This window comes from Nycticebus coucang, chromosome 1 (genome assembly GCF_027406575.1).
Source record: "Nycticebus coucang isolate mNycCou1 chromosome 1, mNycCou1.pri, whole genome shotgun sequence".
NCBI lineage: Eukaryota > Metazoa > Chordata > Mammalia > Primates > Lorisidae > Nycticebus > Nycticebus coucang.
The window spans coordinates 179,063,008-179,078,471 of NC_069780.1; the positions used below are offsets into that span (position 1 = coordinate 179,063,008).

General features: G+C 34.1%; 1 protein-coding gene across 1 annotated transcript in view; it reads left to right on the top strand.

Moving 5' to 3' along the window:
* Positions 1-6,969: 6,969 nt before the first annotated feature.
* CDH18 (cadherin 18) overlaps positions 6,970-15,464 on the top strand; it is a 922,309-nt gene continuing 913,814 nt past the window's right edge. Inside the window, exon 1 of the mRNA XM_053592795.1 lies at positions 6,970-7,095. The gene's annotated coding sequence lies outside the window, so the exon portion shown is untranslated. The remainder of the gene's footprint in view (positions 7,096-15,464) is intronic.

The window sequence follows — 15,464 nt, forward strand, 5'->3', positions numbered from 1 at the left end:
TACTGTTCAATAAAAGTGAAGCAATTAGGGATTATTGTCTTGTTTCTGATCTTAAAGGGAAGTTTTCAGGTTTTCTTACTGAGTGTTAAGTTCATTGTGAGCTTTTCATGTATGGCTTTTATTATGTTGAGATGTTTTTCTTCTATTCTTAGTTTGTTGAATTATTATTTTAAATCATAAGGGTATGTTAAAAATTTTTCAAATGTTTTTTAATTCTGTTTATTATGTTATTATGGTGTATATCATTGAATATGTTTTATATGTTGAACCAGTCTTATATTCCAGGAATAAATCTCATTTGGTAATTGTGTATAATCATTTAAATATACTGCTGAATTGAGTTTGCCATTATTATCTTGAATGTTTTTGGATCAATATTTATGTCGGATATCTCCATATCATTTTCACGTAGTGTCTTTTGCTGACTTTGGTACTGAGGTGATGTTGACCTTATACACTGACTCAGCAAGTGTTTCCTTTTGTTCAATTTTTGAAAAGTATGAGATTGGTATTAGTTCTTTACTAAGTGTTTTGTAGACTTTTACCAATGAAGCAATTATGTGTGGGGCTTTTTGATAAATATTTCAATATTTTTACTGGTTATAGTTCTGTTCAGATTTTCTACTTTTTGTGGTTTAGTCTTGGTGGGATTTGGGTTTCTAATAATGTCTATTATTATCCATTTCTGCATGCAATTGCTCCTTGTATACTCTTTTGTCTTTTTTAATTTCTATGAAATTAGAAGTGAAGTCCAGGCTTTCATTTCTGATTTTAGTAATTTCAGTGTTTTATCTTTGCCTATCTAGCTAATGTTTTTGTCAATTTTATTGATCTTTTTGCGGAACCAATTTTTGATTTTATAGATTTTTAAACATTCTTTCTCTAATATGAAGAATTTTTTGTTTATCTCTCCTCTAATCTTTCTTATTCCTCCATTCAGCCAGCCTTGGATTTAGTTTGTTCTTCTTTTCCTAGTTTCTTAACTTTTAAATATATGTTATTAAGATTTTTTTTAATTTAAGCATTTATACCTATGAATTTTTCTGTACCACTGTGCTATCTATAGACTGTAAATTTTGGCATTTTGTGTTTCCATTTATCTTCAACTTGAAAGATTTTTTAATATCCTCTGTGATTTCTTCTTTGATCCATCGCTTGTTTGAGAGTGTATTGTATAATTTGCACAAAATTTTGAAATTTCAATTTTCCTTATATTACCGCATTTTAACTTCATTTTAATGTGGTAAGAGAATATAATTTTTTATGATAAATAACTTTTACAAGCTGTTGAGACTTAAATCATCTAAATGCGATCTATCCTGAAATATAGTCCAAACGAACTTGAAAAGAATGTGCTTTCTGTTGTTAGCTAGAGTGTTCTTATCTATCTATTTGTTAGATCTAGTTAGTTTTTTGTGTTTGGGAAAGCTTTCATGAATTTATCTTTTGCCTACTTGTTCTATCCATTGTAGAAAGTCATTTGATTGGAAAGTATAATCTAGTTACATTTAAATAACTGAGAAAGAGGGACTTCTGTCATTTTTCTGTTTAATTTCTATTTGTTTTTAACATTTGTTCTTTCATTTCTTTTATTACTGTCTTCTTACATGTTCCTTTGCTTTTTCATGCTAAAACATTTAAATTTCTTTCCTTTTTGTGTATATTCTATAGCTATTTTCTTTTTGGTTTCTAAGGGCATTACCCTAAAGATATAACACTCTAACTTGAATCTATACTAATGTAATTGCAATAGCAACAAAAACTGTTTTTTGAACAGCTCAATCCCATCCCTTGGGTTCTTGATGTCGCAGAAATGTATCTTTCTACACTGTGTGCCCCAGAACATAAACTAATAATTTTTAATGCATTCGTTTCTTGAATTATGTAGAAAACAAAAATTGTAATTATAAATCAAATTTATAATAATGCTATACTTTGAATTAATAATTATTTCAACTCATTAGTCCCTTAAATCATGACGAAAACAAAAGGCAGAGTTACAAACTTGTTACAATAGTACAAGTTCTATAATTGCTTATATATTTACTTTGCCTTTTTTCCTTATTTGACATTAGATAACCACCTTGTCCTTTCTTTTCAAGTTTCATGACTCCCTTTAACATTTCTTGCTTGTGTTGAAAACCTGTCTACTTTTGTATATCTGGGAAACTCATAATCTCTTTCTCATTTTTGAAGAATAGTTTGCCAGGTATTGGATTCTTGGTTGATAGTTATTTTTTTCCAATTAGCACATTGATTATATCAACCTATAGCTTTCTAGTCTCCTAAGTTCCTTGTGAGAGATTTGCTGATTGTCTTATTAAAGACTTTTTGTATGTGACCAGACACTGTTGTCTTGATACTTTCAAAATTCTGTCTTTGTCTTTGGTTTTCAGTGGATTGATGATTTCGTGTAAGTGTCAATCTCTTTGGGAATCATACCATTTACAATTCATTGTACTTCTTGGATACTTATATTTATATCTTTCATCACATTTGGGACATTTTCAGACATCACTTCTTTGAATACTTTTCTCTTTCTGTCATTGCCACAGTGCATATTTTTTTCTGCTTAAAGGTATCTCACTGGTCCCTTTTACTCAGTCCACTTATCTTTAATCTTTCTTTCTATTTTTCAGACTCAATATTTCCATCATCATAACTTCCAGTTTTACTTATTTCTTTATTCTGCCTGCTCAAATCTGACTATAAATCCTTTCTGTAATGTTTTCATTTTAGTTGTTTTACTTTTTTCCTGAGATACCTTTTTGGATTAATGTTACGTTTTCTATCTCATTATTGACATTTTCATAAAATATTACATCATTTTCTTGACTTTGTCTACATCTTACTTTACTTCTTCAGCTCATTTAAGATAGCAGTTTGAATATATTTGTCTAGTAGGTTGGCCATCAGTTATTTTCCAGGAATAGTTACTATTTTTTTCTCCTCCCCCCACCCTATTTGAATGGGCCACTCTTTTTTTTTTAATGCCTTGTCAATTTTTGGTTTAAAACTGGGCATGTGAATTTAATAATATGGTAACTCTGGAAGTCAGATTTTCCCACCATATCCAGGGTTTTTTCCTGATATATTTGTGTTTATTTGCCTTAGTTTGATTGTTGCAGGCGCTCTCTGTGACAAAAGTCAGCCTGAAGTGAAATTTTAAAGTCTTCTTAAGGCTTTTCTGAACTCACTCCTTTTCCTGGGCCTGCATGATGAATTCTAATTTGCCCTGTATGTGTGATTGCTTTTGCATATCATAGTCTTCAAAGTTGATCTCCTAAATGGGAAACAGAGGAAATTGAAGAAGGGACTATTGTGAGCCCTTTAAATCTGAAGTTTGCTTTATTGAGCAGGAAGGGCTTGAAACTTTGAAAGAAGTGCAGCAACAATGGCCAATGCCTTTTTGTGTGCTCTTCTGTGATAAGCAGCAAGCAGCGACCAGAACACAGATTGCCGATATGTGGAGAAGAGAGTCCTTTCTTCAAACTGCAACCACAATCCCCACAAATCGTAGGCAGTTTATTCCAAGAATATATGTGTAGCAGCCTGCCACAGGGAGAAAGCATGTAGGATGGTATCAGCTCTTTATCCTAAGAGCTTAAATGGACCAAAATTAACTGCAAATTAACCATTCAAGCTTTCACTGGAAGTTACCAACCTTCCATAGACTTCAGAGTTCAAAAATAGTTCCATCAGTCAGAGTCTGCCAGTAGAATTGCTGCGTTAGTGCAGAAGATAGATCTCTTTTGCATCCTATCCTGTCATCTTTCCTGAGTTCCAACCCTTAGCTTTGATTTATTTTGTTTTTATTCTTTCCACCAGTTCCAATTATATGACCCACAAATCAATGTCCCAATTAGTATTTTCTGTTTTATTTTATATTATCTGACATATCATCTGGTTCCTGAAAACTCAACATTGTTAAGAGTCTGGATTTTAGAATCCAACAGTGTCATTGGTTGTATGCCATTAGATAAGGTAATAAATGTCTTTTATATGTAAAATGGGCTAATATTCATTTTATACAGTTTTGAATGTAAAATAAGAGAATTACTAGCTAAGGAGTTGTCATGTAGTGATTATTTTATTATTCTAAACATGTTCATAATTTCATTGTTTTTTTTTTTTTTTTTTTTTTTTTTATTGTTGGGGATTCATTGAGGGTACAATAAGCCAGGTTACACTGATTGCAATTGTTAGGTAAAGTCCCTCTTGCAATCATGTCTTGCCCCCATAAAGTGTGACACACACCAAGGCCCCACCCACCTCCCTCCTTCCCTCTTTCTGTTTCCCCCCCCATAACCATAATTGTCATTAATTGTCCTCATATCAAAATTGAGTACATAGGATTCATGCTTCTCCATTCTTGTGATGCTTTACTAAGAATAATATCTTCCACGTCCATCCAGGTTAATACGAAGGATGTAAAGTCTCCATTTTTTTTAATGGCTGAATAGTATTCCATAGTATACATATACCACAGCTTGTTAATCCATTCCTGGGTTGGTGGGCATTTAGGCTGTTTCCACATTTTGGCGACTGTAAATTGAGCTGCAATAAACAGTCTAGTACAAGTGTCCTTATGATAAAAGGATTTCTTTCCTTCTGGGTAGATGCCCAGTAATGGGATTGCAGGATCAAATGGGAGGTCTAGCTTGAGTGCTTTGAGGATTCTCCATACTTCCTTCCAGAAAGGTTGTACTAGTTTGCAGTCCCACCAGCATTGTTTTTTCACTGAAGAAATGTTTATTGAACAGCGAATGTGCCCCAGGCATAATTATTAAAAATGGCTGGGAAAATTGTGGGAAAACCAGATCGTTTCCATTATGGAGCTTGTATTTTGGAATAGCAAAATGCACATAATAACCACAAGACAAATTTAATTCAGGAAGGATAAATTCTATGACAGAAAAAAGAAAGGGAGTATAAGTGTGCGTGCCAGTCTTTTTTTTTTCCAGTCACCTGTCTATGTTGAAAATTTGAGACCTTTTAAGCCGAACCTCTTCTTACTAGATTGGAAAGTCATGTGAGACTTCATTTCACAATGCTTTACCTCTCCACCACCTTGTGCCTCCTTTGATCTTGTAGTTTTGCTTCTGTGGTACTTCTATCCCCAGCCTTTTTCTTCAGGCTGTGAAATATTTTTATTCTCTTTGAGAAAGATCATTGCAATTCTGTCCATTACGAAGTCTTTCTGTTATTTTAGAGGAGTCGTGATCTCTTTGCTCACTACTTCTTGCTTTTTGAGCTAGAAGAAGCAAGGCAGGCAATTACTCTCTCTCGAGTTTTGCTTGTTGGAGACCTTCTTATCCACTCGCCATATTGCAAATGCCTGAGAAATTGACGACCAATTGACTACAGGATATCTTGAAAATATCAAGAACAGGAAGTAACCTGTCTCTCCTTTAATTATGTTTCTGTTGCAGAGAGTCCAAGGTCTGATACAAAGAGTTGCTCAATAAATATTTGCTGTGATGAGTCAACTAACTCAAGAAGTGTGCCTCTAATAGGTGTTCCAACACTTATAATTTAGACTATAATTAAATGTGACTCCATGATCATATATACCCTGTGGTCTTTTTAATCAATTTATAAGATGTTTTATTTACTACGTATTACAAACTTGTTTTTGTATCATATGATGCTGAATTTTGGAACTACATGATTACTGCCCAGAATTTAATGGCAACTGAGAACTGAGATGTGGTTAAGCATTCCGATACAACTTGCTTTTGTGAGTGCAGAAGTGCATTATATTATATTATATTAAAGAAAAAGTAACTAAAAAATTGCTTGAACAAACAGAGTGAAACTGAGATGAGCAACCACCCCCCAAATTAGAAATCGAGGGAGAATGTATTTCTAAGGTTTGGCCAACTTGAACACATATACTCTATTCTTTTTTCTTTTTGTTTGTCTCCCTGGAAGTACATGTGAAATGAAAAACCAGTCTGGTCTTCAACAGTTTGCTTTGTGCTTTTTACTGTGGTCACAGCAGATGAGCATTGAGTGTATCACTTTAAGAAGAAAATCTTCTTAACCTTGAAGGGATGAATCAGGTGTGAAATGCTTTATTTGATACATTCAGAGGGATCCTTTTGGAGATTAATGCTTTCAAATTGAAAATGTTTTATACACTGAAGTCTGACTCAGAACCTGATTCAAAAATATCTACAAACACCCCTCTTGTTCTTTAAGAGGAATAAAAATATTTTTCATGAATTTTATAGAATTGGATTTTAATATAAATCAATATAATGGGGGTGTTCCTTAATTGATGCTAGCATACAATCGACTATGGTTTCTAGCAAAAAAAAATCGTCAGTGTATGCAATATTGCTCCTGATTTTTTTTTCTTACATGTTTGAATGGGAAAGATTTCTAGCACACATTGCTACTTTGCAGCAATTCTTAAAGGGTGAAGGAAGAAGGTGAGGATGTATAATTATAAGTTAACACAGCTGAATAATAAAGGTAAAATTTTAAACATAAAAGTCTGCAAGACATGGTAACAGTAAGCTTGCTTTGAGCCTCTGTCTCTCGAAACCTTATCTCTAAGGAAGATAAAATAATGAAAAATACTTGGCTAATCTGCTGGCAAAACTCTTATTGTTTGTACCACTCTTGGAAAAGACTCCTGGGACTGGCAGTGAAATCCTCGCTATTGATTGGCTGGTTAAATAGGGGACTATTAGCTTCAGACGGGCTAGATTGATTACACAGCAGCAGCAGGAGCTGAGACTCAGAGCTGAGCGAGCGTCAGGGTGAAAAGGAGAGAGAGGCAGAGAGGAGAGAGGAGCACAAGGCGGGGAGGAAGGCAGCGCACGTTCCAGAGCATCACTGTGTGACTGCTGGTGCCGGATAACCTTGCTTTATAGCCCCCTCAGACAGCAACTTACTGAGGTGCCTTTTCTTTTGCAAGAGGGTGTCAGCTCTGAGACCCAGAAAAAAATAATAGACTTCACCTTGGAAAACAGCTCATCTCACTCCTGCATCATTGAAGCAGATTTTGAAAAGAATACGAAAATTACGTCCCCTTCTCAGACCCACTTTGTTCCAGCATTGAACAGAAACAGTTTCATGCTGCAGGTAAGAAAATTTAATTTTCATTTCTGGATTTCTTTTCAATCCTTCACAGGAAAATATATCACAGCTTTGCATTCTTTTAAAACTGAGTTTGCAGGATGCATTAAAGCCAATTCTATATACAAGCATGTGAATTCAGAAGCAAGGAAATGCATATTGTATTCACGTGAATACATTGCTGCTTTATCTCCAGGTTCATTTAAGTCATTCTTAAAGTAACACCACTAGATTGTAAGTTTGTGTAGCAGATACTCTGTATAAAGAAGAGAAATAGTTTATACTAAAAAGTGCATTTTTAGTCACTGCTTAAAATATGTCCATGGGTATTGTTTTGTAGTTGTTAAACAAGTTTGGGAAATAATAGGTTATCAAGGAAGGACCATTACTGCTTTAGTTGTCAACTGTGCTATTCCATGCAGAAGCTGCCATGTGCTTTTCACGGATTGTCAGTGGTTCATTTTAACTAAATCTGTCTTTTCATTGTAGCCTTAACTCTTCCACATAAGAATGATGTGTCTTAAATGATGTGACATTAGACTGCTCTCTTGTTATGGCTATTGACGGCCAGCATTTGTTCCTAAGAAAGTACTGAGCTGAGGCAAAGAAATATGACTCTGGAGATGTTAAGCTATCCTAGAGTTCATTGCTGACTTGCAGTCCCATCAATTAATGTTGTAAGTGCCAGGGATGTACATGCAGGTTAAGTGTCTTGAATATATGAGGACTTTGCACATGTTAAATTTCCTGCTGGGAGAAGGGCTTTGAGAAAATTACTTCTAAGGAAATTATGAAATGGAGTCAAAATAATGGGCCAAAGAGGTGCAGTAGTGATGTGGTTGCCTGACCTTAGTTTTACAGGTCACAGATAATCAGCTGCCAAGGAGAAAGCATTGTCACAGAAACATATTTCTTGCTTACTGGAACTAAACTGGTTTGTAACATTTTAAATGTCAATGAATTTGCTTTTAAATCGTTTAGAGATATTTTACCTCAAGAGTTTCCCTGATTGACCTTCTGAATGAAGTTTCCTGAGTCACTCCTCTAGTCACGTATAAGATCTGTTGTAAGTCAGCAAAAACTTTTTAAAATAGGTTGCTCTATGTTTCATGTAAGAACATGTTTACAACCCAGTAATGGAGCCAGTGCATCTGGATGTAGGAATATTCTGAATGGCTATTCTTATGTGCTTTTTAACCCTGGTTGATATTTAAATTAAAACTGCAAATTTGAAAACACAATTATTTATGACATCTTTTGTCTTCTAAATGTGAAATGGTATTCTGATGTTTTCTAATACTGTAAGTATTATAGCTACCTAGATGTTTCCTTGAATGTTAACCATGTCAGGTGGGAATAATTGAATTGGTAGTATAAATTTTGGAAAGTACAATTTGTCTGAAGGGATAGAAATATACCTTAAAACCAGTAATTTTTGTTTTTAGATTGAGTCATTTGAAATAAAAGCTATATATATATTTGTAAGTATTATGTTTGAGAAAAAAAACTGCCAAAATATTAACTGAGAACTGTGACAGGCACTGTAGATCACATATTTCTGCATATACTGACAATATTATTCCAAACCCACACACAGAATTTGTCTTAAATCCAATATAATCTTGCTTGTTTTGCATATGTTATGTTATGTTTCTTGTGCAACTTACTCAAAATTGCTTTTAATTATTTCACTTTATTTTTTATGCAAACAATTTGACATTTCATTCAAGCTGGTAACTTAGTTTTAGCTAATTCATATGTTCATTTTTAAGTTTAATACGCAAAATTAATTTAAATTTTATAACTTTGGTTGTAATAATCTTAACTTATTTTACACCGCTCCAGTTCCCTACAACATTTATTGATGGGTTAAATTGAGTTGTATGCGATAAAAAATTAATTCTATTTATATCATGTGTTTTTATAAGACCATTATACTTTTAGCATGAGTAGATGTAAATATATATACTTTTTCCCTGTGAATAATCACATTCTTCTAAAAACTTTTAAAATAATTTCTAAACAAGGTGTGCCTTTTGCATTTGAACAATCTTCTTAGCTTCTTCTTGGTATTACTTTGATTCTCTTTTGTATTTTTCTTATATATTCTCTAATTTCTCCTGTAAGGAATTTGATTCTCTCTTGCTTATATAGGAAGTGATGTTGGTAAAAAAAAAAAAAAAAAAATAGCTTTCACATCCTTAAGCTCTGTAGTGTTACAGATGTGCTCTTCGGCTAACATGACTGAGGAAGACAAGCGTCCTAGGAGTCACTTATATAAGCGTCACTCTAACCCTGAAATCTAACGGCTGACTTAATTCATTTCAACACTTCTCACCGTTCTTTGCACTTGAGAGAGCTCTAATTGACCTTTCATTCAACTTTTTCTTTGCCTTCATAGTATCAGATATCTTTCCTGATTACTCATTTTAGCCATTGTGAACCGAGAATTGAGAAAGTGCATCCTCCATTAGGGGGCTCTTTCTTCCTGTATTATACTCAGCAAACAGCTGAAAGAGCTTATGCTGCTTTCTTGATATATTTTTTCACTGATTTTAAAATGTGAATACTTCTGTAAGTAGCTGTCTCTAACTCCAAAAGGAAGCATTTCAGATCAATAAGGTTTTTATCTTCATAGGAAATTAAATATATTCTATACCTTCTAAAACTTATTCTCTTAAAAAATATTTATGTATATGAAAGGTTAATCTTTAAAAATAACAACAGCTTTAACAATAAGTATGGGTTATTTTAGGCAATTGTAAAGATTATATGTTGTGCAAATAGAATCTCAAGAAATAGAATAATAGGACAATCAAGAAGGAATGCATTCTTTCATATAACCTCCAAATATTTGTGAACAGCACTGAGGGAGTTGATAACTCTCTGGCTCCCAGGCAATTTGCTTTCAGAACAGAACAGAAGGCAACTAAAAGAAAAGATATATATGTATATGAATGGAATAATTAAAACTAATATAATTTTTTACTACCTATTCACATATGAGTAATGCATTTTCAAATTCCCCCAAATATATTTTTTTTTGCATCACAGTATATGAAATAGTCATAAATATGCTGAGTGAGGTTGATTTGAGGACTTATTCTGTGGAATGGGTATTTCCTACATCACTTTTGAAAACCATGCATATTGAGTTGCACAACAGACTTTCTTAATAAACAGAAACATATTTCTCCCACCTTCATGGAAGCTAAAGATGTTCCTCACTACAAAACTTGTCTGGGGATTAGGCAGCATTTAATAATGAGTTCATACCCAAGAAACCTATTCGGTAGGTCTAGGCTTTCCGTCAAACGATGCCAGCTCATGGAAGACAAAATGACATCCACAATCTCAGATTTCTTTGGGGAAGTGAGAGAAGCAGAGGAATTCTGAGCAATGAGTCACAGGATTTCCATCATTTTTTGAATGACTTATTGACTTGTCAGAGTAGTTGCTTAAATAAAATGGAAAGATGTAAATCGGTAAATGGTAATGACATCTCCCTTACTTTTGAAAGTAAAAATATGGGGATGTTTAGTTTGTTTGACAATATACATACATGTACATACCTTGAAAGGAGTGAATTTTAAATGCAACTAGCATAATATACACATGATAGAGGGATAATTCCAAATCTACCTGGACCATGCTGGTCTATACTCTAGTGCCATCTGTCATACAAAATTATTTTGGTAAAGTAAATTATTCAGCAATGTGACTTGAGTGAGAATTCTGATTCTACAGATTTGATGTAAATGGTATGAAAAAATGTTTAAATAAAATTAAATTTCTTTTTAAAAGATTGTATTTTATATTAAAATAGTATTGGAGATGGGGAAAATGCCTAAAATTAAAAATAAAATGAAAATGCAGCAATCGTGTATAATTTTTTGTATACTGAAAATTTTGCCCACAACCAAGAGATAAACATAACAATGCAAGGAATATATTCATATTTTTGTTTTAATAAGAAAGAAATAAAGATACCCCAGATACATCACATCTATACCTCCCTGGTATGGGAGAAATTTAGAAAGTAGAAAAATGGGTAATTGTTAATATGATAGGCTAATATCAGACTTCGTTAGGAAATGACAGGGCTCATTGTACTGGATTTAACCTAATGGACCGAGTTAGATGATATTAGCAATTGGAAAGCATTCCTCGGTTTATATTTGTTATTATTGTTACTATTATCAATGTAATGCATTTTTGTTCTCTACAGACTCACTCCTGGGCTTGTTTGTCTTTGTGAAATTCCATGATGTGTCAGAATGTGTATATGTGGGTATACTTTTTATAGAATTTGAATAACATGGAAATATAATCTCCTATACTGTATACCTGATCTGTGTTCTGGATCTTCTATAAGGTAACAAATTATCCTTTCTGAATTCAATCCTTCCCTCAACCGTACCATACACAAACACAAATCCTGCCATTGTCTCTGGCTATTTTATATGAGCATTGCTTAGATAGGACTTTAGATGGGTTCATATAATGCCACTTCTGTTACATTATTTCCTGTCCTTTAGAACTGTCTTGAGTCGTGTAACTAAATCCTTGAGCCCTGTTGTTTACCAAACTTCAGAATAAAATGTCTAAATTAAAGCAATCGAATAATTTAATCTAACTTTGTCCCAATTAGATAGTCCCAGTCATTTTCTAGTTTGAAAATGCTATGCTTGAATTAAAAGGCCTTGCTTGAACTAAAGGGCCCAAATAACTACAATTTCAGCAGCGGCTCTCTCAAGAACATAGCAACTGTAACAGCTTCCAATCTGATTTCTGCTTCTCAGTCATCCTCATTGTTTGCCTTTCCACGTTGCACTTTCTAGACGTTTTTAGTTGTCGTTAACAATGTTTTGCTTCATATTGTTTACATGGTATACGAAAAAATCCAAATCCTCAAGCAGACCAGAGTTCTTCATAATCTGGTGTATCTTCCTTATCTACTAAAGTTCTGTATCAACTTTTGTCCATAGTGACACCTTTCATTTGATTGGTATTTCTCACCTTTTCTATAAATTTGTACATTATCAATCTTTATGCACCTCCTTGAGAATCTCTCTGCTGTTAATCATGCAACATTTTATGTGATTATCTAAACCTTCACAGTGCCTGTGTTATATACTGCTATTCAGATTTAATGATTCAGGAAAAAAAGAATAGTTTCTTACAATTATTTTTTGTCAATTATCAAAGCACATTGTGTCATTTATTAATATCTGTATTTAAAGGAACAAATCTAAAAATTGGCTCTTTGTACAGGACATATAATTAAAATGTGAGAATGTTCTTGAGTATCCAATTTTCTTTCCCTTCCTTTTCTTTTCATTTAAAATGGAGGTCAATTGAGATGGTGAAGTGGTCTTGTGTGTTAATACTTACATACAGGTGAATACCTATAAAATGTGTAGCTCTGTCATTTAACAGCTAAAGCAGCTGCTTTCCTGGCCACTCACTGGGAACAGCCCACAGTTCTATTATGGTTGGCATATTAATGTGTAAACTCCTTAAAAATAAAAATTAAAAAAAAGTGCTATGGATGAAAAAGGTTTGGTTCCTAGGGTGGCGCCTGTGGCTCAAAGGGGTAGGGCGCCGGCCCCATATGCCGGAGGTAGCAGGTTCAAACCCAGCCCCGGCCAAAAACTGCAAAAAAAAAAAAAGAAAAAGGTTTGGTTCCTTATGCAGCATATATGATTAGATATCCCAGAAACAAAACAGAAAATGCTTGGTACTCGCTTGAAAGCGGAGAAGGCAGAGATTTATTTTCTCCTTTTGGGCAATTTATTTGAATTTTAAAATTTGAAAATGTTGATTTTGTAGCCAAATAACTGGGCTCGTTTGCTAACACACTTTTCACATTTTGGAAGGTCTCCTGAAACACTGCATAGACCAACGTGCATTTCAGGCATAAATGAGACCACCTCTAAAGACATTTAGTGGTTCTGCAAAGGAAGAGAAAGTATTTAAAATACTATTGCCTCCTCTCCTGCTGCTGTGTCCACCTGTTTGTCCGTATATGTGTTGCCATTTTAACTCTAGTAAACTGACTTGTACTCTGAAATTTCCACCCTGACATACATCTAATAGATACTTTTAATATTTTTCCATAAAGTTGTTGGCTGATAGAGGAACTCAAGGTATCATAGTTATTGATGCTTCTGTCATAAATCAATACAACGTTAACTTTGGGCGGGATATCAAGAACTAACCCATTCATTGCCAGGAAATATGCCTTAGTAAATGTATATCTAAGGAAGGCAGAAAACATTGACTCATAGCAGCAAAATAATCACTGAGGACACTAGAGGATTTCCAGAATGCATTTCTGAAGATGAATTACAAAATGTATTTGGTGGGAAAAGAGAGTAGGATTTCAAATTCAGAGAATTTTTTTGTCTCTGAAGCTCATTTTCTTTTATCACTATTCTATGTTATCTTGCTCACTCTAGAACCTCTAGAACCATAGAAAAGGTTTTAACATTTGTCAGCCTATATTTCATCATCTTCATAATGACAAAAATGACACATACTTTGTAGGGGTGATCCAAGGGTTCGAAGAACTTAGAACAGTCACTGACAAAATCATAGACACATTAGCCCTAGAACTCATATGAACATTAAATGCTTCTGGATCTCCAGCACTTGACCATCTAAATTAAAATGTCTTCTTACTGCTCTTCATGTAATCACTCAAGAAACATTTGCTGAGCAACTAGTAAATACGACATTTTATTCAGAACTATTCGAGTGGCTACAATGACAAACAAAAAGTAGATTGAGGTTCTCCATCTAGTAAATAAGAAAGAAAACTGTCAGTAATTCAACACTTACCTTTATGCCCAATTGTTCCCTCCCATCCTCCCTTCTGTGATTCTCAGATGAGGCTCATGAAAGAATACATCTATTGTAGATTGCTCCCATTAGTTTCCGCCCAGAAAGTGCTACACAGAGTTGGGAGGCAGGAAAAGGGACAAACTTTCTTTTCCTTTTCATCTCCTGCTCTTGTTGGTGTTTTTTCAAAGAGCTCAGTGTTTTTCACCTCCTCCTGGCAATTCAACAACATTTGCTTCCATTTCCAGCTGTTTTAGTAACTCCTGCAACCCTCCCGCTCACACCCCCTCAGGAGTAACAGCGTTGGGAAGGCAGATCTTTTTGCCCCACTCGATGGGTCCCCCCCTTTCATCTAGTAAATTCTTATATTCTAAGGAGTAGCTGTCTATCAGAAAACAAAATATATCTAAGTCCTTTGTTTAAAAAAAAAACGTGTAAAAGGAATACTCCAAGCCAGTGGAAATTAAAGGTTTGTCTATGTCACTTTTAAAAAGTATTATTTAAATTTAAAAGATCATACAAAAGAATTAGAGAAGTCTCTTTTGTTCCCTCCACTCTAGGGGTGGTAACTACTTTTCTTTGTTACTTCACTGATCCTTTCTTATAATTTCAGTCCTCCAAGATATGGATTAAATATTCTGTTAAAATAACTGATGTGGTTCTGTTTCACGACTCAGTAGTGACTAAAGACATCATACCTAGAGTTGATAAAGGAGCATATATATGGGAAAATGCACGGGTTACCAATGTTGGGTCCAGGGAATCGGTTTGATCATGTCCTTTGGCCGTGAGGATAGTACTGAACTATTTGGTAATGGTAATTGGGGTACTAGTAACCTATAGAAGGTGATGGATTTTCCAGTTATCCAAATAACCAGCTGTGTTTACTTGTGACTTGTGATAAAAAGCCTTCTGAAGCAAAGCACTAGCAACCAACTGGTAACTGTTTTTCACTATCTGTTTATAAGATGACTATTATAAGACTATAAGATGGAATAATTATTTTAACTGAATTTGACAGTTTACAGATAAACGAGCAAACGAGATAAAAAGCCATAAGCATAAACCCATCCCATTAAATTTTGCGATCTAATCATTGCAAGATATTCGGAAGCTTCTAAGGCCATATGAGTGGGTTTGGGTTAAAGTAATAAACTTGAAAACAACTTGACTTTCCCTAAGCCTATCTTGTCGGTAGAGGCAATCTTTCCTCTGACTGAGAAGACTGGTCTGCCCTTGCTTGAAGATCAGGTAATAAATCAGTCTGGTTGCCAATTTTCTTCTAACTCACCCTCCATCCTTACTATCTTCTGACCTTTCTGAGTCAGAGCTTACCATGCCCTAGATTACATATAAAATCTGAACTATGAGGGAATAACTTGCATTTCAAAATAATAGTAAGATTTTGCCAATTGATATCAATAAAAATCTGGGGATTTTGTGAGACAGTTGATTGTAAGAGAATTAGACAAAAGGTGAAAACTTATAATACTGAATTTGGCTGAATTTATTGAATAGATTTGCTTGCATAC